The 14,269-nt window shown below is 44.9% G+C and overlaps 1 protein-coding gene across 11 annotated transcripts in view; it reads left to right on the top strand.

Annotated features, from left to right (window-relative positions):
- Positions 1-14,269, top strand: part of DEPDC5 (DEP domain containing 5, GATOR1 subcomplex subunit) — a 628,116-nt gene that overhangs the window by 592,234 nt on the left and 21,613 nt on the right. The window lies entirely within an intron of this gene.

Here is a 14,269-nt window from a genome sequence, read left to right as displayed (position 1 = left end):
GGAACAAGTGGCCTGATTCTGTTCTGAAAATGACATTTGTGTAAAGTGTTTGGAATTACAATACTATGTAGCAATATGTACTTAGTAGAGTTCTTCTCGAAGAGGAGGTTGGTCTAAGTAAATTATTACATTTGCGAAGATGGCATCCAAATGTACTGCTGCCAGTATATAAAGCAAAAACTGAATCCATAATGGTCTGCCCATGTATTTCTGCAGCTTGGGTCATCAAGTAAAAGCAAAATCTCTTACTACCCAGCTCTTCTCCTTTGTAGTTCCCAGCCTCATCTCTCACCAACAAATTGACATAGCCTAACATCGTGCTCTGGCGCTGACTCAAACAGCTACTAAAATGTGCTTGTTTCTACCCTCCTCCATGTTTCCACCTTCGGTCTGCTACCAAAGGGCTTCCTAATGACAACATGTTGCTTTCAGCAGTTATTGAATTGAATGTCCCTGCAGGTTTCCAACCTCTGCACACATGTCATACCCACATCGCGGTATGACCAATACAACCCCCTTGTCAGACAGAGTTGCAGGATTCAATGGGGATACCGGTCCTCAATCACCGTGTTTGAGTCTTTTCATCTCTAATGTTCCAGGGCTATCCTGTTGGGAACACTGATAACTGAGCACCAAGTATACCCCTTTAGCAGGGTCACAGTGCTTCCCTATATCGCTTTTTTCCAGACAAACTGGTGTTAAGGACTTGAGCGTTCCTCCCGAAGGTGGTGATGCCTTTTCATGTTGGATAAGGAATCACCCTTACAACCTTCTTTGCTCCACTTCATCCCTCGAAACTGGAAGAGAGACTCCATCGTTTGGACCCCAAGAAGGCACTCAGCTTTTATATTGATGGTACCAAGAAACATTGTGTGGACAATCAGCTCTTTGTGGGTTCTCTGGGTCAAAAAAGGGAAAGATTGTGCAGAAACGGACCATCTTGAGTTGGATATTCCTCTGCTTTAAAATCTGCTACACATTAGGTAAGAAGTAGCCACAAAAAGGTCCAAGGGCTCACTCCACCAAGGCAAGGATGCTACAGCTGCATCCTGGATAGCTGTCAGGCAGCTACGTGGGCATCAACACATATGCTCATGAGCACTACTGCTTTGACAGGCAGGTCCATTGAGATGGGCATTTTGCTCGCTCGCTCCTTGATGTTTTAGTCTGAGCCATTCCACAGCCCTCCAGCTTGGGAGGTGCTGCTTTATCTATTCACAAGGTGATGAATCTGCGGTTAGAAGTATCCATCAGAGGAACAAGTTACTTACCTTTGGTAATGCTCTTTCTGGTCTTTCTGCTCTATCTAACCACAGATTCTTCACTGTTCTCCCACTTCCCCATTCTGTGGTATGGTCTCTTCCATCTAAAAAGATCCCAATTTAAGAAAATGCACCCTGGTTCATTCAGTTCTCGTATGGGCTTCATGCCTGAGGGCATGGATTAGTTGATTAAACAAACTGACGTCCACATGCATGGGTGCGCTTATATACGGTTCTGAAGCTGAAAAGCGGAGTCACACAGCGCCACTTATTTATTTATAAGGTTTTATATAGCGCAAACATGACCTGTGAGGGTATCACAGTGCTTTACAAATGTTCGGAAACAAGAAATACAGGAAAGCAAACAACATAATCAAGAGAGGTATTACTGTGTAAGTTCATGAAATGCAGAAGGTAACGTCTCTAGGACAAGTCAACGAGACAAAAGATATGCTTGTACAGTCTAGTGATAATCATCATGGATGTAGATCGTGAGTCGAATTTTATGGCCTAGGGCAGGAATTTGTTCATAAGTGGTTATTTCTTTTATTTTTGAAAGATGCAGTTGAGGGAGTCAGTCTGATTTCAGGTGGTAGGGAGTTCCAAATTCTCAGGGCAATACCCAAGAAGGCTCTGTGCTAGTTTATTTTTTATGGAATTTCTGTGGTTTCAGTAAGAAGGTGCTGTTGCTTCTAGCGGATCTGCATCCACCAAATAATTCTAGTTTTTATCCCAAGTTACTTAGGGTGTTGTAATATAGTGCCCTGTGTGTCATGTAGGCAATTTTCAATTGTATCCTTGCCTCATGCGGGAGCCAGTTAAGGGCTTTAATATACGGGGAAATGTGAATATTTCTTTTTGGTCCTGTGATGAGCCTGGCAGCAGCATTGAGAGACGCTCGTAGAGGTGCAAACTTTGAACTAGGAAGACCACAAAGGGTTGCACCTCCATAGTCTAATCTGGGAGTGACTAGGGCTTGGACCACTGACTTGAAGTCATCCTGAGGGAGAAAGGGATTTAATTTCCTTAAAATGTTAATTTGATAGTTCAAACCTCTGACTGTGGAACTACTGTGTTCCTGCATGTTCAGATTCTTGTCAGGTGTTATTCCCAGAGATCTTGTGGAGTCTATAATGCATGGTGTGCAGTTGAGAGCAGTTAGATAATTTATCCATAGATCGATCTCGGGTGCATGATTGGGTGGGACTATTAGGAGGAATTCCGTTTAGATGGCATTGAGTTTGAGGTGGTTGCGGGTTAGCCATAACGAGAGAAAGGACCCTTGTGGAACCCCTAAAGTAACTGGTGTTGCATTGGACAGGGACTGGTTAATCTTAATTCTTTGAGTTCTGTTGTGGAGAATGAGGTGAACCAATTTAGTACGAACCCTGAAAGCACAATCCTCCTTTCAAGTAAGTCTAAGAGACTGTCATGTTTAACCGTATCGAACACAGATGATAAGTCAAGGAGGATTAGAAGGCAGGATTAGTTCTGGCCTGAGATTTTTAGCAGGTCATCCACTATGTGCATGAGGGCCGATTCAGTGCTGTGGCCTTGACAGAAGCTGGATTGTAATTGGTCTAGAAGTTGAAAGTGATTTACGTGGTTTCAAAGTTGGACCTGAATGCATTTTTCAATGAGCTAAGCTAACGTTGGGATGTTGGAAATAGGGCTGAAGTTCTTTTGGTCCAATCGATTTGTGGTGGGTTTAATCGGAATAGGGGTTACCTGTCCTACCTTAGGCAGTCCGGGGCAGTGCCTTGCTGAAGTGAGGCGTTTACTATCTTGTTCCAAAGTGGGAGTAAAGAGGATTTGATCTCACTGAAGATATTCGATGGTAAAGGGTTGTTGAAGTGGTTTGAGGGTTTAAGCGCAGTAAGGATGTTATGAATGTCATTTTTGCTGAGGGTTTTGAATATATTCCAGGAGGCATTATTTTGGGGTGTGTGCCTTATGAGCCCAAGTGACTCAGCTATTTGTGAGGGAGGGAGGCTGTTGCACTGCTTTTGAGTTTTCTGCATCCAATCTGGCCCCTGGCGAAATTCACATGGTGAGAAATCTATAGTTAGATAGAGTAACCACCAGGCAGAGCTATATTGAAAGTAAGTTAGGCCACACCTATAGCTACACAGGCAGTGCCTTTTTTGGGGGGAGAGAGGGCTGTTATTAGATATGCATCGACCATTCCCTTTTTATTACCCCACCCCCTTTTATTAGATACCCTTCAGAGTGCCCGCCCACCTTTTAAAGCCCCCAAGGCCATTTGTATTCACTTAAAACACAAGTCCTGCTCCAACACTGTTTTTGTTATGTTAAAATCTAGATGTAAGAAAACTTTGTAAACTCAACCAGGACATTAAAGACTTTTTTGGCTTTAGAGCACAAATGAGAAAAAATCCTGTGACCCTAAACACAGCTTTCTAATTGGTCGAGAAATGTGGCCTTTTCCTGTGGCAGCTTGTAAAGACAGAGGCACTTTATTCTTCCTATCGTTGAACTGCTGTCCCCCAAATCACAGAATTGTACTGCATGTACAACATTTATCCCATATAAGGGTTTACTACGTCGACATCTTTTGCACCTTGAGCTGGAAGGACCCACAGTAATACAGTGGCCCCTAGCAGTGCCAAGTACAACTGACAAACAGGCCAAGAAATGGAATTACATCTGCCCTTACTTGGGCTTCAATGAAAACAAGCTTTAGCAAGGCCAATAGCCCTGGCCTTTTCAAAGCTGGTGAATGTATTTTTTAACGTAAGCATGTGCAAAAGATTACAAAAGAAAGGAATAAAATCATACTACCGCCCAAATTTAGCGACCATATGCTTTCAATAGAAAATATAACTACAGCAATAAATTAGCCACTGTATATCATTTTTATAGAACATTTAAGGTTCTTCCTAGCAAATTGGTGTACATCGGACAGTTCTAGAAACACATTTCAGTTTTAATGCACATCATAAGAAAATATGATTTTTATTGGTGAAAAGAAAAGGTATTATTAGCTTTGTATTACTGTAATAATTTAGTTTTAACATGGTTTAGACAAAATGGCTTTCTAAACAAAAAAAAGGTAAAGAATTGTAAGAAAGAAACATTTCCGAAGTAAATCATTGGGCCACTCCTTTTTAAGCCGATGCTCATGTGATCAAGCCAAATGCTGTCACCCAGTGTATGAAAGCCAATGGCTCAAGTGGGCTGAGCTATAGCCTTCTGCAGTATACTGAAGTAAAATATAAATGATAGTTGGACAGACCAAATGATGAAGAGAGCTAACAACAAGCCCCTGTGTGTACGTATATAGTAATCAATTTTGTATTTATACATTTTTTGATTACACAAAGCTGGCTTGACAGCTAAAGCTAGGGCAGTCTAAAAAACCAAGATAGCAATTACCTTCAATGATCTACACAGATCACCAAACAACCCACAGTTTAATGCTCCTCAAACTCCATTAACGGTGTACTGCTCATGGACAAGGGTCTGCTCTAAATACCCTTTGTTTAACAAGGCTGCTCCCAATATTGATTGACGGGGGCGCAAAATATCCTTTTGCAAGCACAATGGCAAAGGTATAGGACCTCAAGTTCGTTACAGCCTTGTGTGGCATCCGTATCTAGCATCCAGGCACAACCAAAAAACCTTAGCCTTCCAAAATTTTTTATATTTACTTTATTTGTGCATTCATAAATACTAAGATACACGATTCTTGTCACTCAGTCTACAAAATGACAGTTCAATACTTCCTGAACACTATGGTTACAGACGTGCATTTCTGATGGATACTTCTATCCGAAGATTCTAGACCTTGTGATTATCCCCTAGGTGTCATACTGGATATGGAAACTTGAAAGCAGTATTTCTGTGTGCCGGTAGGGGACGTTGTGTGGCTCCTCGTCATTGTTTAACTGCTCCAGAACTGGCGTGCTGAGCCACATGTTATGTTATCTGAGTTTATATAGCGCACAGCTGCCTCAGCAAAGAGGCGTCCCGGCGCTGCCAGCGTCAGAAGGATCAGGGCTAAGAAACAGAGCAGGTAGGCATAAGGGGTATACAGAAGGACAAGAAATGACTGGGCAGAGGGAAACAGAAAAGTTTTGATTGCTTTCCTAAAGTCCAGCAGGCGATCCATGCTACGGATCTAGGGAGGCAAGGAATTTCATAGCTTGGCTACCAAGTAACGAAAGGATAGACCCCCGGCCCGAAGGCGCTTCACACGGGGGACTCTAACCAGATGCTGCCCCAGGGAGAGCAGCTGACGAGTAGGGACATACAGGGCTAGCAGGTTAACTAGGAGGCTGGGCGATGCAAGCTTCAAGATCTTGAAAGATAGGCAGAGAGCCTTAAATTGGATCCGCTTGGCCATGGGTAGCCAATGTAGTCTCCGGATGGCACCAGTAGAGGGACAATTACGTGGGAGCCCCAACAGGGCTCTGGTGGCAGCATTTTGGACACGCTGCAGTCGCATTACCTCAGCCTGATTAGCCCCCAGAAGGAGCGAACTAGCATAGTCTAGTCTAGATAGAATGGCTGTTTGAACAATCAGCTGACGCGTAGGCGGGTCAAAGAACTTCAACAGAGGCCTGAGTCCCCGAAGGAGGCCAAAACAAGTACCAGCAACTTTTTTAGTATGATCTTGAAAACTGAGGGTAGAGTCCATCCATACCCCCAGGTTCTTGACCACCAACTTGGGGGTGGGGGTACTACCAAGAGCGTTAGGCCACCATTGCTCACTCCAGAAGCTCCTGTCCTTCCCCACCAGCAATACCTCTGTTTTATTAGCGTTCAACTGGAGGCAGTTTATGGTCATTCACTCCGCAACGGCGGCCGAGCCGCTCCTAAACCTAGAAGCATCCTGTGTGGAACCATCAGAGAGGGCCACCACCATCTGCGTATCATCTGCATACGAGACCATGGTGAGGCCCATATTCCTGGCCACCGTTGCAAGAGGCTGAACATATAGATTAAACAATACAGGGCTCAGTGCAGAGCCCTGAGGCACCCCCTGACCGATGGAATGAGCCTAGGAAAGAAACGGGGGGCCGACACTCGGAATGGTCTCTCTGTCAGAAACAATCTGAACCATTCTAGTGCTAGGCCCACAACACCGGCTTCCTCCAGACGCTGTAGCAGAATCCCATGCGAAACCGTGTCAAATGCGGCACTCAGATCAAGCAGGATCAGTGCCGCCGTGTGACCGGAATCGAGGATGGTCTGCAGATGTTCTGTCACAGCCAGTAGAGCAGTCTCCGTGCTGTGACCGGAGCGGAAACCATTCTGAGAGGGATCCAAGATGTTATTGGTATTCAGGAATCTCATTAATATGTTATTAACATATAATGGCCACCCATGGATGCTGATGTCAGTTCCTTTCTGCGCCTCCAGATGCAGATCAGGTGCTACTCCTTGATCTTTTCAAGATCCTTTTTTAGAAAGATTTACCTGTGTGCAAGGGAAAATGTTACCCCCTGAGAAAAACAGGGTTTAAGCCATGTACGCTCTATCGTAAACAGATGTCTGTGACAGACCCTCACAAACTATGTCTATGATGCCAGGGGTCAGAGCACAATTCCAGGGCCTGTGATGACTACGCTCCCACGAATCATACAGGACTCAATGGCAAAGCCATATGTTGCCAAACATTGAAAGACTCAATGGTATGACTGGTTGAATTAGTAAGGAAGTCCCCCTCATCCATCCGATTATTATCACGGTCAAAGTCTTAAGGTAGGTCCAAGAAGGAGCATAAGAAGTTAACACCCGAATTGTCCCTTTCCTGCCACTTTTGAACTTTAGTGAGGTGGTCAACGTGCAACCCTATGTCACTCCCAATCTCCATTCGAGCTGATTCAGAGTCTTTTCCTGATGCACTCTGAAATTCCGGTCCATCTGGAACATTGCAGTGAGTGGAGGCCTTCAGGGAGGCCATTCTGCACATTTGTGGCCACGTTACAAGCTTCATCTGGCGTGCCTTCAAGTCCAAAGGATCCGCAGGGGCCTTCAGTTTGACTTACTTTAGCTGGTATGCCCTCTGCACTGTCTGTGCCCCTCGAATCCCACTCTGGTTCCTCACCAGCTAACATGCCAACGTTGGTTCCGGTATCATCCATTGCAGCAGTTTCCTTCCCAATGACACCGGTGCTGTTGGTGCCGGAGGATGGCTTGTAGCATTTCCGACTCTGAGCAGAATTCACCTCGAGCTCAACTGAACTGCCCCCACCTCTTCCAGATAACAGCCAACTCGCAAACCTTCTGATTCGGATACTTTGCCCCAATCATGTGGTAGGGCTTAGACTTTACACCATTTTTTCACCACTGGTGCATACAAAGACAGTTATGAGGATGGTGATGATTTTGTCTCCCAGTATGAGGAGGAGCTACAGGATACTAATGGACTGGAGACTTCTCCACATACCAGCCTTGTGTCTCCTCCCGGGCCTAGGAATAAAGAAAGCAGCTCCTTCACTGTTATATGGAGGATGGCAGAAATACTAGACCTACAGTTTCCTCTTATGAAGGCAAAGACTACTCAAGCCTGGCCAGGCACCTACAGACCTTCTATTACCATTCAATGACACCCTTACAAACACCCTTTTGGAGACTTGGACAAAACCATGTTTAGAACCACCAGTTAATTGGCACGGAGCACGTTGTCATAGACCAGTGACAGGTGATTTTAACTTTCTTATACAACATCCCACACCAGCGAACTTGGTGGTGCAAGCGTCCATCAGTAAAGTTAATCCCATTGCCTTTCCCACCACCCTGCCTGATTGTGAATGTAAGAAAATAGAGTGATTTAGCAAACCCATCTTTTCTTCCCCTAGTCTTGCTCTATGATTAGTGAATTTTAGCTGCTCCTAAGCCCCTACTCTCATGCCATAGAGAACCCAAATATTACCGGCATTTCCGGCAACCTTAGGGCTTCCCTGACCAAAACTATCCAGGGTGGCCATGACGCAGCTAAATTTGTAATTCCATCTGGCTTTGGCATGATCTACTGCTTCGGTCGGGCTCTGCACGAGGAATGCTGCTGCGCCCACAGGGAGCCAGCTGTGGCCGTTGGGACTTGAGGCACCCCCTGTAGCCCCCATGAATCATAAGACGGGGGTGCCCCAGATGGACCATGGCATCCAGGACAAAGAAAAGGTTTGCATTTTCAGGCTGCATTAGTACTAAGAGCAGAGCGACTATTCCCCTCACAGTTACACTGTGCACACAGTGGCACTGAAACCAAGCTGTACCCGGCTGATGCGCCCATAACTAGGGCAAAACCGATCCTGGATTGCTTGTCTTCCTACCTGGCTTGGCAGTTCTTGCTGGACTGTTCCTATTGGAGCTGTGTCCAATTTGAGGTGACATGGTGTGCAAAATAATGATGGATTGGGGTGCGGCATGAGTAATTACCAGTGGCTGAGATTAATTCAAGCATTCCATCCATCACTTTTTTGTATATATTTTAGTGTGTCTCCCAAAGTGGGACAGGGACATCACCAATGTCCTAAGATGAATATGTGGGAGCTGCAGGGAGTGCAGCAGCCCCCAGAAAATTATTTTACACACTGACCCTATGTATACCAGGACATCAGATGCATGACCTGTGGAGCACTCATATGACTAGATCTTTTGCTTTCTGGCTCTGGAGTGCAAGGAACCCTAGTGATTGGCACCATGGCTTTTTCATGTGGTGTATGACGCGTAAAGAAATAATCAGGCACATGTTTGTGGTTGGTTTAAATTGCAATGCTTTATTTTAAATGCTTTAATGACAATCTTATTGAAGAACATTACAAGGCCTATGAAATTTAATGAATGTATCTGATTATAGATTTTGGTTCCATTGGTTTTAATGGTGAATCATGACGTGATAGTTTTATTAATGTCATGACAACCTAACGTGGTTGTTTTAGTGTGGTGACACTGATTGAGCCAGTATTCCTGCTGAATATATATTGATGTGGTAAACCCTTGACAAACCAGTAGGGCTGGCTTATATATATATTGATGTGATAACAGCTTGACATCCCCTATAGTGTAATGGTATATCTGGAGGGCATTGCGTTTATGGGGTTTAGCGCCGACTAGAAGTGAAATACGAGGGTATCACCAAAGTTATTTCCACCTACCTGATGCATATTTGTAATTTAATGTGTAGTATTTAGTTGTGTGTGTGTGTGTATAAATAATAAAAGTGCTTTACTTTTTTTTAAAGAAAAAGCATGTCCTGGACAATAATGTATTGAGTGTTGTAGCGTGCCAGCTAATTGGGATTCCTAGCCCACTCCACCTCCCCTGAGTTAGCCTTGGACTGCTGCACTACCCTGAGAGAGTCAAGTGCTATTATGGGGTACTTGGCTCCCAGTAAAAAGACAATTGCAGAGACTTATTACTTGTGCACGACGCACATCCTTCACAACTAATAACTCAATTTCTTATATAAGTCATCCTACTGACACTGGATTGGGTCAAGAAAGTGTAGCAACCGGAACTCCTTAACATGAGCATCTGTCCTCCGATCAAGCAGCTGCTTTGAGAGGATCTTCTTTCACCGCAGGAGGGCAGACGTCTTCTCAATTTTCAACTCTATGCTTAGAGATTAAGCCGTGGCAGTTGACCTCCTTCACCATTCCTTCTGAGGTCATTAATGTCATCTTGTTGGTGAAGCGTCCCAGATAAAATCGATGTACACCAGTCATTGTGATAAGTTTGTGGCTTGGTAGCACTTAAGACATTGACCATCTATAAGCCAAGTTGTCTGGAGTTTTGTTGTTTTTTTTTTGTCCCTGACCCAGCAAAGACTTGCATTGGGAACTGTTGAGGAATATTTGTTGGCTCTTTCTCCTTTTTTGCGGTTGCTGGATAAGCCTTCTTTATTTAAATCACCTGTTGTGGTGAGGTTTTTGAAAGAGTTTCAACATTTATTTCCACCAAAACAATTTTTGATGCCAGAGTGTAACTTCAACTTAGTTACCAATTTTTTTATAGCTGCTCCTCTTGAGCTGCAGGCTCTTTTTGTCACCCCAACTAACACAACATTCCAGGTAAGTTGGTGTTGAGGACCAAAGCTTCCTTTCTATCAACAGTGGTCACTCCATTTCATGTCGAGCAAGCTATCACCCTTCCAGCATTCTTTGTCTCACCTCATCACTATAAATAGGTAAAGAGAATACTTTTATAGCAATCGAAATCAAAGAACACTGGGTAGAGATCCGCCTATTGTAGGGTTCCTCAAAGCAAGGGCAGTGCAAAAACCAACCAGCTCTCAATGGATAGTTCTCTGCATAAAGATCTGGTACACACTGGTGAAGAAGCAGCCTCTGGAAGACTTGTAGACTAATTTTACCAGAGCTAGTGCTGCTACCACTGCACAAGCATGCAGAGTATATGTTGTGGACAATTGTCAGGTGGCTAAGTGGGCATCAGTTCATGTTCAGGAAGCATTACTGCCTCGATAGTCATGTCTGTTGAGAGGGGCATCTTCCCTTCTCGATCCTGCGGGTCTTTTTGGTATGCGTTTAGAAGTATCCATCACAAGAACAAGTTACTTACCTTTAGTAACAATCTTTCTAGTGGTTACTCTATCTAACCAGTGATTGCTCACTGACCCTCCCGCCTCCCCATTCTACCAACTGGGCTATTTTTCTGTCAATTTGTTTTAGAGAACTACATACTGGTGATGCCAATCTGCCAATAGGATGTGTGTCTAAGTTTGCAGACAGCCTAAGAAAAAAACTGACGTCATTTACCATGGGTCATGCTTAAATGCAGCACCGCTGTTCCCTTCCAGAGCATGAAGCCTCAAGATGAAACCTACCTGCGCGCCGGAGTACTGCTTTTAAGTTTTCTGATCCAGTCTGATACCTGAGGAATGCTTTATCAGTGAGAAATCTGCAGTGTCCACCAGAAAGGTTGTTATTGAAGGAAGTAACTTGTTCTTCTTCCATAACATCCCAGTATCGAGCTTTATTATTCCAAACATAATCACGATGCCACTTAACTCTAAATATTGTTGCAGAATAGTGGAAATTATTCTACTGACTGTACATTTTTAGTGTAGGGTATGTGAAAAACATGTGCAAGTCATCAGCTTTAGGGCTTCATGTTTTGGGTACAATATTTCATCAACCTGTCTGATCATGGATAGTTTTTATGCGTCCTGCAAGTCCTTTGGTGAGTAAAGAAACAGTTTATCACAAGATTGGCAAGTATAACCGCATATGGCATTTTAATTAATAGTTGCCATAATTCTTTAATTTTCCATTGCTGGAAAGTATTGCACAACTGATCCGACTATATGTCCCACAACTATGGACCCGGCGCGGCGGCCATTTTGGGTAGGGGAAGCGTCCAGTCACCAGCATAAAAGGCACTCCCCTCGCAAGGTTTCGCCCTTTCTGAGTGTGTGAGTCCCTCCGGAGGCGGAAGCCGGGAGGTTGTTGTGCGCTGTGACTCTGTGACCATTTTATATACTTTATTGCCTCTATTATCGCCGTATTTTAAATAAAGCGCATGATTTCTTTGCACATTGCACATCGTTTTAATCTGCTCATAATTTCAAACTCGACGTGGTATCCTACCTAAATTGTTTTTCCCCGCACTGCCTTGCTCCCTGAGCCTACCTCGTCGATTTTGGGGCTGGGAGGCTCTCCCTCGAATCGGCAGAAGCGCGGCGGCCATTTTGGGTAGGGGAAGAGTCCAGTCACCAGCATAAAAGGCAACGGTCATGTCTCCGCGCAGCGTACGCGGTCAGCGGACGCGCCGGATCTGCGCCGGAGTCGTGCCAGAGTCCTGCCTGTCTGTGCCCATCCGCGATCAGGACGCAGCCGAGGCCAGGTACTCTGTGGAAACCCCAACATCTTGCTTCAAAACATATAGTAAGGAGTCTCTTTTTTCGATACAACACAAATGCTGTGCTCTCACTGTTTCTCTTCAAAGGGACTTAGCCCTATATCCAGAGTTGGGCATACCTTGCAATATGCTGAATGACACATTGGTCCCGTGCCCCTTTGATCAGCCGCCGTCTCAGGCCCCTAAAGACACCAGCAATTTCTCTATGAAGGCTGGCCTAATTAATTGTCGCTCCCTGCCTAAACATTCTCTCGATATCGCCCAGTCTCTGATGGACAATAACTGGGATTTACTTTTTCTTACGGAAACCTGGCTGGAGGATGAATCTAATCCGTCTTTATGCCTGGCCATTCCCCCGGAATATAATATCCTATGCGCCAATAGAGCGGGTCGCAATCGGGGAGGTGGGGTAGCTATTATTTATAGATCCCAATGGACGATCTCTTCCTTCCCTTACACACAAATTGAACTGATTGAAGCCCTTCCCTTTTGTATTAAATTAGCTGAACACACCACACTGACAGGGCTACTGGTCTATCGCCCTCCTAAATCTAAGGCTTCCTACTTGGCAACATTTTTGGACTATGTCCTTCAGGCTAGCCTACGCTATGCCAATTTTACTTTACTAGGAGACCTAAATTTACACGCAGATGACTCTCCTGACAAGCTTTGCCTTAACTTTCTTTCTACTTTAAAAGATGCTGGATTAAGCCAATTGGTTTCTCAACCTACGCACAAAGCTGGTCATACTCTTGATCTTGTTTGCTCGAATTTCTCAAACATCCTGATTGAGGATCCCTATCCGGTGATTTGGTCGGTCCACTTTTTTATCCCTTTTGCTATTCATCTTTGCCAGCATGTGAGACCTAGAATTCCCCCTAAGGCGGTAGGACGTAATTGGAGTAAGATCTCCCCTGACAGTGTTGCCCTACATCTTGTAAATACCACTCCCAAAGACGCCCCTGATTTAGATTCACGCCTGACTAACCTCAACTGCTGGGTCACCTCTGCTATTGACTCGCTCGCTCCTTTGCGACCGATTAAAACCTTTCGAGCAGCTCCCTCCGCCCCATGGTACTCCGACGAGCTTCGGAAATATAAATCTTCTTGTAAGCTGTTGGAGCGCCGGTTGAGGTCATCCTATTCTATTGACACAAAACTTAAATATAAACTGGCCCTCAAATAATACCGTAGGAAAATAATTGAGCATAAAAAACGTTACCTGGAGGAGAAAATTAATAGAGCGCATGGCTCGGCCAGGGAAATTTTTAACACAGTGAAGACTTTCACAGATCCCTTGGCTCTTAAACAGTGTCTTCCAGTCTCTCAGGCCCTTTGCTCCCGCCTCTGACTTCTTTGAAGACAAGATCGCGAAGATCTATGACACCTTCCCCAAGAATAATGATCTAGGGAGTGATACGCCTTTACCTGACCGCATCGAGTCGTCTTCCACCTTTTCAGACTTTGAGGCAATCTCACTGGAACACTCACTGATGGAACTGTCTAGATGCCGCTCCGGCTCACCACTTGACCCTTGGCCAGCCAAGCAATATAAATTATTGGCCTCTTTTCTTAATCCCTTCCTCATCTACATCTGGAATGACTCGCTCAAAACCGGAATTTTCCCGGAGTCTTGGAAACATGCCCAACTGGTCCCGATTTTAAAGAAAGCTAATACAGATCCTAATGAGCCGGTGAACTATCGACCCATTTTTCTGCTCCCAGCCCCTGCCAAGGTCCTTGAAAAGCTAGCTCAGCAACAACTGGCAGGTTTTCTTGAATCCCACGGCCTACTTTATGAATCCCAACATGGTTTTAGAAAGTGCCATAGCACTGAGTCTGCCCTTATAGAAATGGCCGACTCTGTGCAGTGGAAACTGGATGGGGGTTCCAGAGCGGTGCTGGTGCTGCTCGACTTGTCGGCAGCATTCGACACCGTCTCTCACCCCATCCTGATTGACCGTCTTCGGTCGAAGGGCATTCAGGGGAAGGCCCTGGAGTGGCTGACCTCTTTTTTGTCTAATCGCACCCAGGCAGTCTATACTCACCCTTTTACCTCTGTTAGCCGTACCCTGAAATGGGGTGTCCCTCAAGGCTTGGCTTTGAGCCCACTATTGTTCAATGTCTATTTTTCTCCTCTGGCTGAACTCATTGCTAGG

The sequence above is a fragment of the Triturus cristatus genome, chromosome 11 (assembly GCF_964204655.1).
Source record: "Triturus cristatus chromosome 11, aTriCri1.1, whole genome shotgun sequence".
Classification (NCBI taxonomy): Eukaryota; Metazoa; Chordata; class Amphibia; order Caudata; family Salamandridae; genus Triturus; species Triturus cristatus.
The sequence above is the reverse complement of the archived record's forward strand: the minus strand, read 5'-3'. Positions and strand labels throughout refer to the sequence as shown.